This window comes from Schistocerca cancellata, chromosome 8 (assembly GCF_023864275.1).
Source record: "Schistocerca cancellata isolate TAMUIC-IGC-003103 chromosome 8, iqSchCanc2.1, whole genome shotgun sequence".
Lineage (NCBI taxonomy): Eukaryota > Metazoa > Arthropoda > Insecta > Orthoptera > Acrididae > Schistocerca > Schistocerca cancellata.
In genome coordinates, this window is record NC_064633.1 from 111138967 (window position 1) to 111160762 (window position 21796).

Here is a 21796-nt window from a genome sequence, read left to right on the forward strand (position 1 = left end):
CCTCATACCCATACACTTCCATCCACTTGATACAATTTGAAACGAGACTCGTCCACCAGGCAACATATTACCAGTCATCAACAGTCCAATGTTGGCGATGACGGACCCAGGCGAGGCATGAAGCTTTGTGTTGTGCTGTCACCAAGAGTACACGAGTGCTCCTTTGTTTCAAAAAGCCCATGTCGATGATGTTTCGATGAATGGTTCGCACGCTGACACTTGCTAATGGCGCAGCGTTGAAATCTGCAGCAATTTGCGGAAGGGTTGCACTTCTGTCACGTTGAACGATTCTCTCCAGTCGTCGTTGTTCCCGTTCTTAGAGGATCTTTTTCAGGCCACAGCGATATCGGAGTCTGATATTTTACACGATTCCTCATGTTCGCGGTAAACTCGTGATATGGTCGTACGAGAAAATCCCCACTTCCTCGCTACCTCAGAGATGCTCTGTCCCATGGCCCGTGCGCCAACACCCCGTTCAAAGTCACTTAAATCTTGATAACCTGCCATCGTGGCAGCAGTAACCGAGCTGAAACTACGTCAGACGGTTGTTATCTTGTATAGGCGTTGCCTCTTTACAAATGTCCGTACTTGAATATGCATGCATATACCTGTTTCCTTGGCGCTTCAGTGTATATTTTTTGTATAAAGTGTTTCAGTCATGGTGTGCGGTTTGCCTTTTTATTTTCCAAGTTTTCCCGATTCTTTATAACGACTTATTTTGATGTGCTTTGTTATTTCTTCCAGTGGAATAAGTGGCATGTGACTGAAACACGAATATATTCTAATTAGTTACGAACGGAGGTCTTATCCCACAGCTGTAGTACTGTCTCGCTGTATGATAGTTCTCGTGTGTGTGTGTGTGTGTGTGTGTGTGTGTGTGTGTGTGTGTGTATGTGTGTGTGTGTGTCTGTCTGTGAGTGTGTGTATGTGTTTGTATGTTTGTACCGATTTCCTAACACTGAAACGCGTAGATGTGTGTTTAAACTTACTTAGAACAGGCATAAACAAACGGAAGCTTGTCCAGCAATCTGTTTATACCTGTAGAGCAGCTGTACACGGTCTTTCATCATTACAGGCACAGATTAAATGGGCGACTTACAGTGAAACAAGCATGTAATCCGTAAAAACATAGATATGAGAAACCAATGGTTTCCCTGATATGACGTATGGACGAGCGCAGTCATGTCAGTGTTAATAAACTCTTAATGTCTAAAGCAACGTTTATTTCCAAAACACTGCAACTAAAACGTAAAATATATAGTGATAAACTGCTCTCGTTTGATTTCATCATTTTTCAGGACACCTAAGTACTTGCAAACTGCGTTTCGACAACAGGCGTATTGGTCATGCCTCGCCAATTCAGTGGCCTCCCAGGTCGCCTTTTCAACGTGGTGAATAACTATTATTATTACTTTTTTTTAGGGGTAGGGCGCGGGGGACTTATATTTAGAAACTTTGGCATTTGCCAGTCCTGTACACAGTGCTTATGAACTCCGGGAAGCACGGAACGATGAGGAGACAAGTTGAAGCCTGCCTTCACTTGAACTGTGGCAATTTGGAACAGTTATTGCAATGTGTTTGCCCTCAAATGCCTATCGACAGTCTGATCCCGGAGCTCTGTTGTAAGCTGGTGACGTGCTCAGTCGTAATACGTAGTGAACATTTTTGGGAAGTTATGAAATTATTGACGTTTGTTTATGTAGATTTCATGGAGTATATGCAATGATTATGCTACTGTTTAACATTAGGTTTTTATCATGATTTCTACCTTATATTGTAAGATCGATATTATTTTATGTTCGGGGTAGCAAATTGGTTTTCTGTTTACATGTAAAACTCTACCAAATATGTTCTTCAAAGATAATCATGTTCATTGCACGCAGTAGGAAACTTATCATAGATGTATATCACCGAAATATTATTGTACCATATGACGAATATACTTTGAACAGATCTTTCACAAATTTCTCAATATTTTGTACAATTGTTGCAATTATGCCTCTGATTCTCTCTTCAGCACTTTTCTGTTTACGCATGTTATTAGTATGTTTGCCTTTAAATATCCTGTGTGCTATGCTGAAGTCATGACATGCTCTACATAAGCGACGTGGTCCTTGTGACAGATGAAATGCTGTTGCCTAAACTGTTTTAGGCCTGTAAGTACTCATGTATATTTTGCACATCTTCGGAGAAATTTTGTGACATTTCCTGTATACTACATGTATTTTTTGTACCTTTGGATAGGATCCGTGAAGATGGTCTGTGACTGAAACCGGCCGATATTTGAGCTTCAAATAAAAATGCAGCCGATGGTCAAACATGCATTTTATACGTCTAATACGTCTTATCGGGAAAACATACGCGCCCGGTGGACGTCTTATCTTTCCCTTATCTTTCTGTATATATATGATGCAAAGAATGTTAACGAACAGTTTCTTTTAATCCAGTGAACTGGATTAGGAAACTTTGTGCGCTGCACCTTTACGTTCATTTTGAATTTGTATTTTGAAAGCTACCTGAAAATGGATATGGTGAGTAAAAAGATACTTCTATTTCCACTTGTGATATAGGCTTTCAAGGAACGTCGCACTTGCGTCATTTTCTGGCAACGATGTAAGGTGCCGGACGGCGGTGTCACAGACAGTATTGCACCCACCTATTATTCAGGCGAATCAGGTTTCGAGACTCCGTCTGGACGTGGTGATCCAAGTTTACTCCATTTTGTACTTACTCAAAATCACTTCTGACGAATAACAAGGTGGCACTTCCTCCCTCATTCATTTTTTTCTAAGTTTTCCTCTCTAGTGAACTCATAATCAATTTGACGTTTACCATCAGCTCTCCCATTAATCCTTCAGGATTTCCTAAAATCTATTGTCAGCTGATAAGTAACTCATTATGATGTCTTAGTGTATAGAACTCTACCTGCAACAATGTTAATGTTTAGAGGTACTATGGGTTTTTTTATTTTTCTGACCTGATCCGAAATAACCGACAAAGCCGTTACTCAACGATACGTGTACCTAATAGAACGTAATTTTATCTAGGGGAACAAGATATGACCGCGCACGTAATACTCAGTAAATATATAGCTATTTCCGGTAATGTTTACAAACTCTTTCCGAGTAGTGCTATTATTTGTTGCAAATTTCCACGCCAGAGATTGAGTACAGCCCGTTTTGGCAAAAAGTCCGTCGTTATTGAAGGGGTTTCGTACAGTTTCTTTCGTGCAGTCAAGTAGTACTTCTGTCTTCAGTGTTTGCGCAAGATTATTTCTTTCTCTGAGGAACGTCGGCTCAGTGGCCATATTTGCCGTATAATGGTTTTTTTTCTCTTGAGACGTGACCTGCAAAGACACGGTGCTGATGTGTGGTGTTCAGAACACTTCAATTTGAAATTCTGTGTTTGTGGCATATGTATGTAGACTGAAAAGGTCTACAGATTACCACGTGAATAACACCTTTGTTAGATTAATTTGTCTTTGCTCATTAGACAGTCTTGTGTTCTGTTACTTGTATTGTATGTTAGTTTCCAATATTTCCCCTATTATGTGATTAGTGTTAGTGCGCTATGTACTATTTCAGTTCACTTCTTTTGCGATCTCTGCGTTTACATTCTTTTAGCTTTCTAATTCTTTACCACGACCTGTTTTGTCTCTGCTCGTTTCTGTCTTCTGTTGGATTAAGTAGAATGTAAATTGAAGATCAATTTTTGAACATCATCCGTGCATGGGCGTCTCAACATATATCTGGAGTTTTGTCCAGCATCTATAATTCGCAACAATGAAACTAGTTGAGAATATTAGCACGGACTTCAGAATCACACCTTCTTCAATTATGCTTTAGTGCAGAATGCTGTTTCGCATGTTCTTACGTGCAGAGCAGCTTCACAGAGCGGGTTGTTGATACGCCAATCTGGCGAGCGTGTACAGATATTTATTTTGAGAAGGTTGAGGGAGAAAATAGGAGTGGCACAAGGACGTGACTGTAAAAGCTGGATGATACCGTATCTCATGACAATTTCCGAGATGTGATTGACAGAACTGGCGATGTAGCTAACGTAACTCAAAGCGAAGAGCACTGTTTTAATATATATATTCTATTAGACGTAATGTAAACTTCTTCGGAGCTATGTGACAGTACAGCATTAGAGAAGTGAAGTCAACGTTTAACATTAAGAAATCTGTCCTCACTGGGACACGAGCCAAGATCCTGACAGAATCTTCATTACTCTTTCTGATATACCAGCACATACTTGTTCATGATCTCATAAAGGAGAACATGACGCTTAGTGATCCCATTCACGTGCCTGAAAATAAGTTCACTGTCGGAAGTGACAAATACAGCAGCAAATAAACGAAAAAATTTGTATCCTATTGTAAGTAGGCTCTTTAGGTTTTTATATTGGTAACGTCACATAGGGCTCTGCATGAAAATCACTGGCTGTGCTGTGTGCAGTCTGTGGCTGGGTGGTATTGTTGTAATTTCGCTATTGTAGTGTTGGGCAGTTGGCTGTTAACAGCGCATAGCGTTGCGAAGTTGCAGGTGAGCCGCCAGCAGTGGTGGATGTGGGGAGAGAGACGGCGGAACTTTGAGAGCGGACGATCTGGTCGTGTGTCCATCAGAGACAGTAAATTTGTAACAATGGATATCATGGACTGATATATATATTTTGACTTTTGAACACTATTAAGGTAAATACATTGTTTGTTCTCTATCAAAATCTTTCTTTTGCTAACTATTCCTATCAGTACTTAGTGCCTTCAGTAGTTAGAATCTTTTATTTAGCTGGCAGTAGTGGCGCTCGCTGTATTGCAGTAGTTCTAGTAACGAAGATTTTTGCGAGGTAAGTGACTTGTGAAACGTATAGGTTAATGTTAGTCAGGGCCATTCTTTTGTAGGGTTTTTTGAAAGTCAGATTGCGTTGCGTCAAAAATATTGTGTGTCAGTTTAGTAATGATCAGATTAAGTAAAGAGAGAAATGAGTACGTTCAGTTCTGCTCAGCTGTTTGAAAATCAAATAACGTAAGGGGTTTACCAGCACAATCATTCACTAATTTTTCTAAGGGGACGTTACACTATAACAAACGGTATGGCCTTTTATGAAATACATCGAAGCTGTGGACCCACATACAAACAAGACCTTTATGATATATTACGAACTACTTAGACTTCCTGATTATTATGCATTAAGTAGCTAACGGCGCGGTAGCGATATAGGGAAATTTCAACATCCTTTCGGAACTGACAACTGTCCACTTTAGCATGTAGGATTCAATTAAAAACGTAGCTATATAATTATAATTACGGCTGTAACACTATGATTAGCGTTTCGAATAGCGGAATGAGTACTTTATTTGATACCAGTGTAGAATGAGAAAAGCTATGGCCATTTCTGTGCGTTCCTAATGTTGGTTATAATGACAAATTTTACTGCTGACTTGTTTGAGTTGAGATTATTCACTGCTCTGTCAAAATCTGACTACATTTTTGGCTTACCAATTTCTTCAAGAGTAACCTCCTTCTCTTCTTCTATACTTCTTTGTGGCAGTTCACTCTGACGTATTCTCTCTGCTGTGTGCCAGTCATCTGCCTATCTTTCTTTTTTGCGTTTAATAGTTGTGTTCCGTCTGCATCTCGTAGGTTAGAAGCTTTACTTTTTACTTTTCTGAAGCTGAGTGTTCATGAACACTATTTGAATTTTTTCTACGACCATATCGTTCTCAGTATCTTTACATCTTACTCTCATTTATCCTGACGGTTCTCTATGCATTTCCTTTTCGTTTAAATCCTAGCAAGCTTTATCGCTGGAGTACTACTTCACTCTTAAAACTCTTCTATTTTCTTTCTTCTTCTACCCTCAACATCGAGTATTTCCTGAGCCGCCCACTTTCCTTTCACATTCACTTACACTATATCCATAGTGCCCTCTCATCTATTAATTAACATGTTCTTTATTGTATTGCACCGTCCGTCTGTTTAACTACTCTAAACGTTTCTATAGGCCATTGGACATTACCTTACAGAATGTTCACTTCATCTCATCGAGTCTGCCCTCTTATTGCAGCTTTCCTACCAGCTGTGATTTTCATCTTTGTTCACATATTCTGTTTTTCCAATTCCTCAATTTCCACATAAACTCTCTTTATTTTCTGAACGTTCCATTGTGATGTGGGCATGTTAACCACTGTTGTGATGGTTACTGTTGGTGGGTTTTAAGACCTCATAATAATAATTCAGACACTGCCTAATTCAGTGTAGCTTACCCTATAATCTAGCTCCCTATTTGAAAGAATCCCGCCACCTACTCTACCATTCACTGCTGCTATTGTTGTTACCCTGTACTTATCTGACCAGCATTCTCTTTCCTCTTTCCACCGTACTGCACTAATACATACTGTTTAACTTTATCAAAGCAGTCTCTCTTTTCACAAGTTCAACATTGCATGTTTGGATTGTTAGAACTTTATTATTTTTCGTCCTCCTGCTTGATAACCCTCTCCTGAGCATTCTGTTAAAGGAAGACTAGTTGAACTCCGGAATTCTGGTCATTATAATATATTTAATGGTTATGGATACACTATGCGCGTTTTTGCCTGGATTTTTACATCCTCCAGTCGTCAGTCCGTGTTAACAGAGATTATCCGAATATTAACTACACATGACACCTAATGGCAGAGTCCACACAGACGAGGCTGTCCACAGCACGCCGCCGCTGCGACTGTTTGCTGCCTACCGCATTTCCCGTAGCGCTGCCTCGCAGCTAGGCCTCTGCTCCGTGCATGTGTCCATGGCGCTCACATGGGAACTTAGGTATCTGCCTCAGGATCTTGGTTCCTGTCCCAGTGATCTCTGGCTCTGAATGTGTGTGTGTGTGTGTGTGAGAGAGAGAGAGAGAGAGAGAGAGAGAGAGAGAGAGGGAGAGAGAGAGAGAGAGGGAGAGAGAGAGAGAGAGACAGAAATGGATCGCAATATGTCTCTGGTTTCAAATTTATCTGCTATTCATAAGGTTTCTTCTTCAAATTCAAATGGCTCTGAGCACTATGGGACGTAACATCTATGGTCGTCAGTCCCCTAGAACTTAGAACTACTTAAACCTAACTAACCTAAGGACATCACACAACACCCAGACATCACGAGGCAGAGAAAATCCCTGACCCCGCCGGGAATCGAACCCGGGAACCCGGGCGTGGGAAGCGAGAACGCTACCGCACGACCATGAGCTGCGGACGTTTCATCTTCAAATGTGTAATATTTCGAACAAACATTTTTATTTATTACGGAAGATGGTTCAAATGGCTCTGAGCACTATGGTACTTAACTTCTGAGGCCATCAGTCCCCTAGAACTTAGAACTACTTAAACCTAATTAACCTAAGGTCATTAGACACTTCCATGCCCAAGGCAGGATTCGAAACTGCGACCGTAGCGGTCGCGCGGTTCCTGACTGTAGAGCCTAGAACCGCTCAATTACGGAAGAGAAGCGGATGATAATTTTGATGTGTTTTCGTCATTTGTGAGGTAAATAAACGTTGCCCAACAGAGGAGAGAAGCGAAGGACATAACATATGCGCACATGTCACACTTGCAGCCTATGGGCAAGTGGAGCGATCGCGTGATATCCGCGATCACGTGCCCAAGCTCGTCATGTGTACCTGCCCACATCAAGAAGCTCAGTGGCTTGTCTCACTAAGCGAGGACGCACTGGTGATCTTCGGCAACTTCCGCCAACGTTCGCGAAGGGTATTCGCACTCTCTCTCGCACACCGCAGACACACCCAGACCACGCCTATAGGCCACGCGCTTGCAGGGTTCTACCATAGAGTCCAGAATTGTAGTAATTACTTAGAATCATGTATAGTGGGAGTACACGACACTACACACATTACCACTTGGAAATGGCCGAAACTGGTGATAGTGACCGAAGGTAAAAAAGCAACTGGAGCTGTTATTGGAATCAAGGCAACATTGCTTTGCTACGTCTGTTCAGGCAATGCTTCAGATTCCCCTTACATGGAAAGATTGGCTGCCTTCTTTGTCTTTAGTCGATCTAGCACATGAATTTCTAAATTTTGCATGAAAATTGCAGTTTATTAGTCAGTCCTATTAGAGTCAGTGATTTCTTACATCCTGTGACTATGGATAGACTCACCGTATTGCTGTGTATGGAAACGAAACAACGCTGCTGATAGTATATTTGATACATATAAAACATAACCAGAAATAACCACATTATAAATAAACAAATAAGTGGTTTTGGGATCATCTCTGCATATTTGGAATTCCAGGCTGATGTTTAGTGGCCAAATTAACAACTTAACATCTAGGTTTGTGCTATACATAACTAATATTACTATAATTCCCGATCTGGCTTTCATTGTCCGCAACTGGTACCATAATTGATAAACATTCTGATGGTATGATATAGAGCAATGGTGTAAAACGATAAGAGTATTGGCCAGTTGTAATAGTAAATCAGTTAACAAATAAATGTCGCTTGATACACAGTCTCGTGAAACAGGAAAAACCTGACACCACTCTGGAGCCATGCTTGTCAGTGCAACTATTTTAATCAAATCTTCTAGGTTTTCAAGCCACGTGACTTCGATTAAACCGCTTGAGCCATCTTCGTCAGGAGTAAAGCCCACTGTTTTATGGAGCACGCTCGATATGCCGTTTGTATAGGCGCTATTGCAACGTGTGGAACATTCTAGAGCGGGCCGTAGTGAGCATTGCTCGGGAAGGTGAGATAGCCAGCTGATAACCGCTCCAGCCCACCGCGGGACCGGGTGAGTGAAGAAGTGTTGCGACGGGACGGCGCCACGTTTGAAACTGTCGCTCCCGCCCTCCTATAGCTGACATTAGTCTTTGTTGCCATTCAGAATCCAGAGCCCAACCCCATGCCCTGCAGTGAACGACTGGTCTCGATTACGATTGTTTATTATCGTCTCGGTCCCCCAGTAAAGCGGACGAAACGATGACTCATAAGAGCAACACTCCTTCTGATGCTAATGCTGATGCTGAGTGAGCGTCTAAGGAGAGCAATCAGCTATCACCGTCAGTCTCCTGTCCACCACCCACGACACGAGCAGTGGACCCAACCTGTGTACAAGAATACGCCTCTGTTCATAAATTGTGCTTCATTTACGTTTTTCATGGAATGTTCAGCTGCGGCCACCTTTACTCACCATTTGTTCAATACGCCGCATGTTCTCAGTGCAACACTAAGCAAAGGTGCGAATAGAAAATGCTTCTGCATTCGTAGGCGACACCGTACACACCTAGTATTCGAGGACGTGCGTCATCTTTAGAGGGCCGTAACGTATCTTGTATTCTGGAGGTGCACCGGAACACTGGACTCAGTCCATGTTTCGGCAACTAGCACTCCGTCTTTCTGGTCGTTGTTCCACAATATGGAAGAAATGTAACCGGATTCGCCTCCTCCGCAGGCTCCAGTAGCGAACTATTTCTACTCTTGACGGCAATGGCGTGTGCTCAGTACATCGCTAAGCAAAGGTGAGAATAGTAAATGCCCGTGCATTCATAGGCGACACTGTATACACCTACTATTCGAAGACGTGCGTCGTCTTTAAAGGGACGTAACGTATCTTGTATCCTGGAGGCGCCCCATCTTCCTAGTCGTTGTTACACAATATGGAGTCGGCTTCGCCACTTCCGCTGGCTCCAGTAGGGAACAATATTTACTCTTGACGGCGTAATATCGGGCATTTTAATCGAAGTGACGTCGCTTGACAACAGAAAATTTTATCGATGGAGGCAACCGTCGAAAACTCCGAGGACAAACAACTACTTATTTTAATGTGCATCACGTCTTTAAACGCCTTGTGTAGACAGACACACAATAAGAAAAGGTCAGACAGAGAGAGAGTTACGGTCGGGGAGTGCGGGGGGGGGGGCAGAGGAGAGAGAGAGGGATGATAAGAGGATTGGAGACAATGGGAGATAGTAGGGGGCGGATTGTTCGAAGTTTACCAATGGGTGGTGACAGAGAGGGGTGGGGGAGGAGCACTAGACTAATGAGCAGTTCTTAAGAAGTACTGCTTTGAACAACAGTGAATAAAGTTCTATCGCCACTGGAGTACAGCCATGCCCCAGCACCCTCCGACATGACATCTCCCAACGGCCGGAATACGGCTGTGTACAACATGTTTGTGGCATTAGTCGCCTTATCAGTTTGAGGTTTAATGTTGGATAGGACCTGAATAACTCTAGTAGGGATCCAGTTTGAAACTTAGTATGAATATTTACTGCGTCTGTTAGCCCAGATCAAATTGGATGCGTGATGTGATCAGGTGAAATTAAGTTTCTCCAATTTCGGTGTCTGTGGAAAAGTTATACTGTATCTATCAGATAGGAAAACTGCCACTAGCACAAGATAAACATCTGCTGGGCTGGGTGTGCAACTAGTGAAGATTCTAATACTGCAGTTTTGCTGTGACTAGGAGGGTGACTGTCACATTATATTTTCAAATGAAGTTTTTTTATTAAAGGGTGACTTGTACACTCCTGGAAATGGAAAAAAGAACACATTGACACCGGTGTGTCAGACCCACCATACTTTCTCCGGACACTGTGAGAGGGCTGTACAAGCAATGATCACACGCACGGCACAGCGGACACACCAGGAACCACGGTATTGGCCGTCGAATGGCGCTAGCTACGCAGCATTTGTGCACCGCTGCCGTCAGTGTCAGCCAGTTTGCCGTGGCATACGGAGCTCCATCGCTGTCTTTATCACTGGTAGCATGCCGCGACAGCGTGGACGTGAACCGTATGTGCAGTTGACGGACTTTAAGCGAGGGCGTATAGTGGGCATGCGGGAGGCCGGGTGGACGTACCGCCGAATTGCTCAACACGTGGGGCGTGAGGTCTCCACAGTACATCGATGTTGTCGCCAGTGGTCGGCGGAAGGTGCACGTGCCCGTCGACCTGGGACCGGACCGCAGCGACGCACGGATGCACGCCAAGACCGTAGGATCCTACGCAGTGCCGTAGGGGACCGCACCGCCACTTCCCAGCAAATTAGGGACACTGTTGCTCCTGGGGTATCAACGAGGACCATTCGCAACCGTCTCCATGAAGCTGGGCTACGGTCCCGTACACCGTTAGGCCGTCTTCCGCTCACGCCCCAACATCGTGCAGCCCGCCTCCAGTGGTGTCGCGACAGGCGTGAATGGAGGGACGAATGGAGACGTGTCGTCTTCAGCGATGAGAGTCGCTTCTGCCTTGGTGCCAATGATGGTCGTATGCGTGTTTGGCGCCGTGCAGGTGAGCGCCACAATCAGGACTGCATACGATCGAGGCACACAGGGCCAACACCCGGCATCATGGTGTGGGGAGCGATCTCCTACACTGGCCGTACACCACTGGTGATCGTCGAGGGGACACTGAATAGTGCACGGTACATCCAAACCGTCATCGAACCCATCGTTCTACCATTCCTAGACCGGCAAGGGAACTTGCTGTTCCAACAGGACAATGCACGTCCGCATGTATCCCGTGCCACCCAACGTGCTAGAGAAGGTGTAAGTCAACTACCCTGGCCAGCAAGATCTCCGGATCTGTCCCCCATTGAGCATGTTTGGGACTGAATGAAGCGTCGTCTCACGCGGTCTGCACGTCCAGCACGAACGCTGGTCCAACCGAGGCTCCAGGTGGAAATGGCATGGCAAGCCGTTCCACAGGACTACATCCAGCATCTCTACGATCGTCTCCATGGGAGAATAGCAGCCTGCATTGCTGCGAAAGGTGGATATACACTGTACTAGTGCCGACATTGTGCATGCTCTGTTGCCTGTGTCTATGTGCCTGTGGTTCTGTCAGTGTGATCATGTGATGTATCTGACCCCAGGAATGTGTCAATAAAGTTTCCCCTTCCTGGGACAATGAGTTCACGGTGTTCTTATTTCAATTTCCAGGAGTGTATTTTCAAATGAAGTTTTTTTATTACAGGCTGACTTGTAGATAGGCTGATGTCTAGATTATGTGTGTGGCCGATGTTTCACTTGTAAGTCAGAGAAACTAGCGAATGAAATGGCATTTCCGTTATATTTCTCTTCACGTTTTATCATGTTTTATTATGTAGTACATAGTCCGGCCCCGGTAGCTGAGTGGTCAGCGTGACAGAATGCCAATCCTAAGGTCCCGGGTTCGATTTTCGCCTGGGTCGGAGATTTTCTCCGCTCAGGGACTAGGTGTTGTGTTGTCCTAATCATTTCACCCCCATCGACGCGCAGGTCGCCGAAGTGGCGTCAACTCGAAAGACCTGCACCAGGCGAACGGTCTACCCGACGGGAGGCCCTAGCCACACGTCATTTCATGTAATACATGTAAGCTTATGCTGCTCTAAATTGGCGAACAGGCAAGATTGGTAGACCTATCTCTACAGAAAGCCACAGACGGTCACGAACCATGGGAAAGGTGGTATCAGTAGAAGCAGTGTCGTTCTGGAGCGTGTAGAGGGAGCGATGATTTACCTACACGGCTTGACGTAAAGAGCCCTACTTTGATTACTCACATTTACTGTTTAAATGTTTGTCACGGATCCCAGCTATGCTGACGACGTTGTCCACACTGACAGGTTTGTAATTATAATACGAGTAACTTTAAATTAGTGCTAGAAGGGTAAATAAAAATATCAGTTAACGTTTTAAATCACGAGCAGAATGAGATGGCCAACAATAAACGTACCTTGAGGGCCACGCGCGAAACAGGCTAGCTCATTAGGCAATTTGTAGCTTGAACACCAGAGACTCGTGAGACAAGTGGATATTTTGTCTTATTCAAATTTTGTTAAAGTCCGGAAAAAGGTTGTACGGAAGTCTAGCGTTCATATGCATGATGGCCACATGTTGTTACTATGCTTATTGCAGTTTATCAGAAGTAAGTAGAGTTCAAATGGGTCTCGACTAGGCAGTGTTCAAATGAGCCTTGGGAAACGTTTATAATAGGCAGTCGTCGATTAGTATCCCGGCAGGCAATACGTGTGCGCCTGTACGATTCTTAAGTTTGTGTGATAGTTAATTAATCCTTGAATTGCCTCGTAAAATATATTTATATGATACTGCACAGACATGGAAATAGTGTGGAGAGGTCTTGCGAACTGTTATGGTGTTCAATAAACGATCATTTGTATTCGAAATCTTTGATGCAGACATTGCTGCTGGTCTGACTTACAGGATTTTTATCAGACCGCAGTCATGTCGGAGATTTGATGTTTTACCAGATTCCTGATATTCACAGTACACTCGTGAAATGGACCTACGGGAAAATCCCCACTTCCTCGCTACCTCGGAGATGGTGTGCCCCATGGCTCGTGCGCCGACTATAACACCACGTTCAGAGTCACTTAAATCTTGATAACCTGCCATCGTGGCAGCAGTAACCGAGCTGAAACTACGTCAGACAGTTGTTATCTTGTATAGGCGTTGCCGTCTGCAGCGCCATATTCCGCCTCTTTACAAATCTCCGTACTTGAATATGCATGCGTATACCTGTTTCTGTGACGCTTCACTGTATATTTTTTGTATAAAGTGTTTCAGTTATTGTGTGCGGTTTGCCTTTTTATTTTCCAAGTTTTCCCGATTCTTTATAAAGACTTAATTTGATGCGCATTGTTAGTTCTTCCAGTGGAATAAGTGGTATGCAACTGAAACACGAAAATTTCTAATTAGCTACGAACGGAGATCTTATCCCACAGCCGTAGTACTGTCTCGCTGTATGATAGTTCTCGTGTGTGTGTGTGTGTGTGTGTGTGTGTGTGTGTGTGTGTGTGTGTGTGCGTGTGTGTATGTATATTTGTACCGACTTCCTAACAGTGAAACGCTTACATAGAACAGGCATAAACAAACGGAAGCTTATCCCCGGTGTTTCATCATTACAGACACAGGCTAAATGGGCGACTTACAGTGAAACAAGCATATAATCCTTAAAAACATAGATATGAGAAACCAATGGTTTCCCCAATATGACGTATGGATGAGCGCAGTCATGTCAATGTTAGAAAACTCTTAATGTCTAAAGCAACGTTTATTTCCAAAACACTGCAACTGAGACGTAAAATATATAGTGATAAACTGCTCTCGTTTGATTTGATCATTATTCAGGACAGCTAAGTACTTGCAAACTGCGTTTAGACAACAGGCGTATTGGTCATGCCTCGCCAATTTAGTTGCCTCCCAGGTCTCCTTATTTCAACGTGCTAAATGACTATTAATAATACTTGTTTTTTTTGGGGGGGTGGGGGCGGGGGGATGGATGTTTAGAAACTTTGGCGTTTGCCAGTCCTGTTCAGTGCTTACGAACTCCGGGAAACTAGGAATGATGAGGAGACAGGTTGAAGCCTGGCTTCACTTGAACCGTGGCAATTTGGAACAGTTATTGCAATGTGTTTGCTCTCAAATGCATATCGACAGTCTGGATTCCTGACGTGCTCAGTCGTAATATGTTGTGAACATTTTTGGAAAGTGACTATCAACACCCGTCAGTTAATGTATAAAATGCACGTTTGACCGTCAGCTCCTTTTCATTTAAAACCCAAATATCGACCTCTTTCAGTCACAGGACATCTTCACGGATTCCAAAGCCAAGACACAAGAAATACGTGTTATAGATAGGACATGTTACAAAATATTTTCCAAAGAAGAACAAAATATAGCTGAATACTTGCAGGTTTAAACCGTTTAGTCCACAACATCACATCTGTAATTACTTAAATAATGGCGAAATCTCGTACGTAGAGCATTCCATGAATTACAGTACGATATGCAGAAGTTCGAATGCCACGAGTAAGCAGACCAGTACTGGAGTGACAAAGTGCTGCAATTGTACAAAATATTGAGGAATTAGTCAAAGATCTTTACAAAGTGTTTTCGTGGTTACAGTAACGAAACAATACTATAAGATATTAACTACATTTAGAGGAAAACCTCTTATGTAACTTATTAGCGTATGGACGTTGGGTGACATTTAGACTTATTTCTGCACAATGTATTTCAACTTGCTTTTATGTTATAGATACTATTTTCATTACGTTTATGAAATAATTGACGTTTGTTTATGTAGATATCATGGAGTATATGCAATGATTATGCTACTGTTTAACATTAGGTTTTTATCACGATTTCTACCTTATATTGTAAGATCGATATTATTTTATGTTTGAGGTAGCAAATTCGTCTTTCTGATTACATGTGAAACTCTACCAAAGATGTTCGTCAAAGATAGTCCTGTTCATTGCACTCAGTAAGAAACTTATTATCAATATATATCATCGAGATATTCTTGTACCACATGACGAAAATACTTTGTGCAGATCTTTAACTAATTCCTCAATGTTTTGTACAATTCTTGCACCTATGCCTCTGATTCTCTCTTCAGTACGTTTCTGTTTACGCATGTTATTAGTATTTTTGCCCTAAAATGTCCTTTGTGCTATGCTGGAAGTCATGGCATGCTCTACATATGCGGCGTGGCCATTGTAACAGATGAGAGGTTGTTGCCTAAACTGTTTTAACCCTGTAAGGACTCATGTATATTTTGCACTTCCTCGGTGAAGAATTTGTAACATTTCCTGTATACTACATGTAGTTTTTGTACCTTTGAATAGGTACCTTTGAATAGGTCTTAAATGGCTACACAGGATAATTGAAATGGCCTGGGAGTGGGGAGAGGTTCCATCAGACTGGGCAAAAGCAGTAATCACACCAATCTTTAAACATGGAAACAGAAAAGATTGTAAGAACTACAGAGGTATCTCTTTAATCAGCGTTGTGGGTAAAATCTTCTCAGGTATTGTTGAAAGGAAAGTGCGAGTGTTAGTTGAGGACCAATTGGATGAAAATCAGTGTGGGTTTAGGCCTCTTAGAGGTTGTCAGGACTAGATCTTTAGCTTACGGCAAATAATGAAGAAGTGTTATGAGTGGAACAGGGAATTGTATCTATGCTTTATAGATCTAGAAAAGGCATATGACCGGGTTCCTAGTAGGAAGTTTTTGTCTGTTCTACAAGATTATGGAATAGGAGGCAAACTTTTGCAAGCAATTAAAGGTCTTTACATGGATAGTCAGGCAGCAGTTAGAGTTGACGGTAAATTGAGTTCATGGTTCAGAGTAGTTTCAGGGGTAAGACAAGGCTTCAACCTGTCTCCACTGTTGTTTATATTATTTATGGATCATATGTTGAAAACAATAGACTGGCTGGGTGAGATTAAGATATGTGAACACAAAATAAGCAGTCTTGCATATGCGGATGACTTAGTTGTGATGGCAGATTCGATTGAAAGTTTGCAAAGTAATATTTCAGAGCTAGATCAGAAATGTATGGACTATGGTATGAAGATTAGCATCTCCAAAACGAAAGTAATGTCAGTGGGAAAGAAATATAAACGGATTGAGTGCCAAATAGGAGGAACAAAGTTAGAACAGGTGGACGGTTTCAAGTACTTAGGATGCATATTCTCACAGGATGGCAACATAGTGAAAGAACTGAAAGCGAGTTGTAGCAAAGCTAATGCAGTTAGCCCTCAGCTACGATCTACTCTCTTCTGCAAGAAGGAAGTCAGTACCAAGCCTAAGTTATCTGTGCACCGTTCAATCTTTCGACCAACTTTGTTGTACGGGAGCGAAAGCTGGGTGGATTCAGGTTACCTTATCAACAAGGTTGAGGTTACGGATATGAAAGTAGCTAGGATGATTGCAGGTACTAGTAGATGGGAACAATGGCAGGAGGGTGTCCACAATGAGGAAATCAAAGAAAAACTGGGAATGAACTCTATAGATGTAGCAGTCAGGGCGAACAGGCTTAGATGGTGCGGTCATGTTACACGCATGGGAGAAGCAAGTTTACCAAGAGACTCATGGATTCAGCAGTAGAGGGTAGGAGGAGTCGGGGCAGACCGAGGAGAAGGTACCTGGATTCGGTTAAGAATTATTTTGAAGTAATAGGTTTAACATCAGAAGAGGCACCAATGTTAGCACTGAATAGGGGATCATGGAGGAACTGTATAAGGGGGGCTATGCTCCAGACTGAACGCTGAAAGGCATTATCAGTCTTAAATGATTATGATGATGATGATTGAATAGGATCCATGAAGATGGTATGTGACTGAAACCGGCAGCTGATGGCCAAACATGCATTTTATACGTCTAATGCGTCTTACCGGGAAAACATCCGCGCCTTGTGGACATCTTATCTTTCTGTGTATATATGACCCGAACAATGTTAACTAACAGCTGTCTTCAAGTTTCTTTTAGCCCTGTGAACTTGATAAGGAAGCTTTGTTTGCTACATCTTTACGTTCTTTCTGATTTTGAAAGCTAGCTGAAAATTAATATGGTGAGTAAAAACGTCCTACTTGGGTAATTTTGTGGCAACGATGTAAGGTACCGGACGGCGGTGTCACAGACAGTTTTGCACCCACCTATTATTCAGGCGAATCAGGTTTCGAGATTCCGTCTGGACGTGGTGGTTCAATTTACTTCATTTTGTACTTACGCAAAATCACTTCTGACGAGTAACAAAGTGGATTCATCGAGTCAGTCATTGGCACTTCCACCCTTATCCATATTTTTCTAAGTTTTCCTCTCTAGTGGACTCGTTATCAATTTGACGCTTACCATCACCTCTCCCATTAACCCTTCAGAATTTCCGAAAATCTGTTGTCAACTGATAAGTAACAAATTATGGTATCTTAGAGTATAAAACCCCCACCTGCAATAGTGGTAATGTTTACAGGTACTATGAGTTTTTTTATTGTTCTGACATGATCCGAAGTAACCGACAAAGCCGTTAGTCAACGATTCGTGTACCTAATAGAACATAATTGTATCTAGGGGAACAAGATATGATCGCGCTCATAATACTCAGTAAATACACAGCTATTTTCGGTAATGCTTACAAACTCTTTCTGCGTAGTGCTATTATTTGTTGCATAATAACAGTGAATAAGATTCTATCGCCACTGAAGTACAGCCACGCCAAGCACCCTCCGACATGACGTCTGCCAATATCCGGAATAAGGCTGTGTACAACATTTTTGTGGCATTAGTCACGTTATCAATTTGAGGTGTAATGTTGTGTAGGGCCAGAATAACTCTAGTTGGCATCCAGCTTTGAAACTTAGCATGAATATTTACTTTGTATGTTAGCCCAGGTGAATATGGATGCATGACGTGATCAGGTGAATTTAAGATTCCCCAATTTCGGTGTCTAGGAAAAAGTAATGCTGTATCTATCAGACAGGAAAACTGCCACTAACAGAAGATAAACATCTGCTGGGCTGGGTGTGCGACTAGTGAAGTTTCTAATACTGCAGTTTTGCTGTGACCAGGAAGGTGACTGTCGCATTATATTTTCAAACGAAGTTTTTTATTACAGGATGACCTGTACACAGGCTGATGTCTAGATTATGTGTGTGGCCGGTGCTTCAGTTCTAAGTCAGCGAAACTGGCGAATGATGTGGCATTTCTGTCATATTTCAGCTCACGTTTTATCGTGTTTTATTATGTGGTACATATAAGCTTATGCTGCTCTAAATTGGCGAACAGGCAAGATTGGTAGACCTATCTCTACAGAAAGCCACAGACGGTCACGAACCATGGGAAAGGTGGGATCAGTAGAAGCAGTGTCGTTCTGGAGCGTGTAGAGGGAGCGGTGATTTACCTACAAGGCTTGACGTAAAGAGCCATACTTTGATTACTTACATTTGCTGTTTAAATGTTTGTCACGGATCCCAGCTATGCTGACGACGTTGTCCACACTGACAGGTTTGTAATTATAATTCCAGTAACTTTAAATTAGTGCTAGAAGGGTAAATAAAAATATCAGTTAACGTTTTAAATCACGAGCAGAATGAGATGGCCAACAATAAACGTACCTTGAGGGCCAGGCGCGAAACAGGCTAGCTCATTAGGCAGTTTGTAGCTTGAACACCAGAGACTCGTGAGACGAGTGGATATTTTGTCTTATTCAAATTTTGTTAAAGTCCAAAAAAAGGTTGGAAAAAGGTTGTACGGAAGTCTAGCGTTCATATGCATGATGGCCACATGTTGTTACTATGCTTATTTCAGTTTATCAGAAGTAAGTAGTGTTCAAATGGGCCTCAACTAGGCAGTGTTCAAATGAGCCTTGGGAAACGTTTATAATAGGCAGTCGTCGATTAGTATCCCGGCAGGCAATACGTGTGCGCCTGTACGATTCTTAAGTTTGTGTGATAATGAATTAATCCTTGAATTGCATCGTAAAATATATTTATATGATACTGCACAGACATGGAAATCGTGTGGAGAGGTCTTGCGAACTGTTATGGTGTTCAATAAACGATCATTTGTATTCGAAATCTTTGATGCAGACATTGCTGCTGGTCTGACTTACAGGATTTTTTTCAGGCCGCAGTCATGTCGGAGATTTGATGTTTTACCATATTCCTGATATTCACAGTACACTCGTGAAATGGTCCTACGGGAAAATTCCCACTTCCTCACTACCTCGGAGATGGTGTGTCCCATGGCTCGTGCGCCGACTATAACACCACGTTCAGAGTCACTTATATCTTGGTAACCTGCCATCGTGGCAGCAGTAACCGAGCTGAAACTACGTCAGACACTTGTTATCTTGTATAGGCGTTGCCGTCTGCAGCACCGTATTCTGCCTCTTTACAAATGTCCGTGTTTGCGCACACGAAGAAACAAGCGTTTTCGCGTGTCTCTTATGCTAACGCCAAGACTTGAGCTCTCATTGGACACTAATATGTGACGTAATTCTGTCTGACGCTTGTAAAACGAGAGGAGGGGTTTCTTGTTAAAAATTTTCTCTTTTTATGAGCCCTGGTTCGCTGGCGCGTGTTTCGGAGCTAAATATGTTGGTCGAGATGGAGGGACGCTAATAGGAAGGAGAACATTCCATTTGAGAGAGTGTTACAGTAACTTGGTATTTCAGTTCTGGAGAGTGCTGTAGTAATGAGGAGATTATGAGTAAAGCTGATGGCTTTCTGGAGAGAGAGAGCGTCGGAGAGCAGTTGGTGATCGTTCGAGATCCAAGACGGCAGCTAAAAATGGCGGTCTTCTCGCTACTGTGTTAGGAATTTAATGGAGTTTAATGTCGTGTGAAATTTAGAAACCCTGCGATCATATATAGAGTTTTGTTTCAGCCAAACTCATGATTTTTAATTTTTCGTTTAAATTCTTTCGCGATTCGGGACTTAATGGTTTGTTACCGTGCATTCTAAGAGACCATTGACTTACTGATTAACTTATCTGTTAATTAATTAATTAATTAATGTGTGTAAATCTTATGAGACCTAACTGCTAAGGTCACCAGTCCCTATGCTTACACACTACTTAACCTAAATTATCCTAAGGACAAACACACACACCCATGCCCGAGGCAGGACACGAACCTCCGCCGTACCAGGCGCATAGTCCATGACTGCTGACTTGTCTGGTGCATGGATTAATTCTGGTGCATGCAACCTCTAAGTAAGACCATGGATAACGTAATTATTTATGCCAAATCATGTGAAGTATATTTGGCCGTGGTCTTTGGAAATAACGCCTCTTTTCCACAGTGTTTCCCAGCTCCTTGAGGGCACAATATTACCTGCCTATAATTGAAAGAATCTGAAACTTCTTTGTATTTCAGATCATTTTTCAATGAATTCTTTCATCGTGTACAGTTTGTTCCATCTTTGCAGATAGTTAAAAAATAAACGTGTATTAATCAAATTCTTCTGAACATTATTTTAGTAACTAATTCATCCCATGTAATTTCAGTACCGGTTAACTGAGGCCATCAGTCATACATATATGTGGAGGACATTGTTTTTCTATGACGATTAAGTGATGCTTATTTCCTTCTAAAGCTGTAGATATCTTTCGATTAGCCTGTAGTCAATAGGAAATATATTTGTTTTAATCAGTGATGTTCAGGCATCTGGCGACACTTGAACTGAATAATTAAAAAAGTCGAACAACGACAGCTCTCGAGGCACCCCCCGCCCTCCCTCCCCCTTGCCCTCCCCCCACCCACGCAGTAACAGTCAGATTTCATTAGCTTATCCTGCCAGCAAAGTGATAGTCTTCTGTCAACATTATCCATCGATCAGACTGCTCTCCTTGTGCTTCACTGCCTCTGACTCAATCACGATGTCATTGGCAAACCTTTCATTTTCTTCTCTCTGAAATTGAATTACATCGCCAAATTTCTTCTTGGTTTTCTTTACTGCTTGTTCAATGTACAGATTGAATAACATCGGACATAGCCTACAACCCTCTCTCTCTCTCTCTCTCTCCGTTGTCAGCAACTGCTTCTCTTCCAAATTCCCTCTTATAACTGCAATCTGGTTTCTGTACAACATTTAAATCATCTTTCAGTCCCTGTGTTTTATGCCTTATACCCTAAGAATACAAAGACGGTATTCTTATCAACATTATGAGAAGATTTCGCTAAATATACAAATGCTGTAAATATAGGTTTAAGTTATCTTCTAAGATAAGTCGTAGCGTCAGTAATACCTCACGTGCTTCTACATTTCTCCCGAATCCGTACTGATCTTCCCCGAAGTCGACTTCTACTATTGTTTCCATTCGTCCGTAATTCGTGTCAGTATTTTGCAAGCGTTACCTATTAAATTGATAATTCAGTAGGACTCGAACCTGTCAGCTCCTGCTTTCCTTGGAATTGGAATTATTACATTCTTCTGGGAGTCTGAGGGCATTTTGCCTGCTCCATGATTTTGAGGGACGTCGCCTACCCCAGGTGCCCCATTTTGAGTGACGTTGT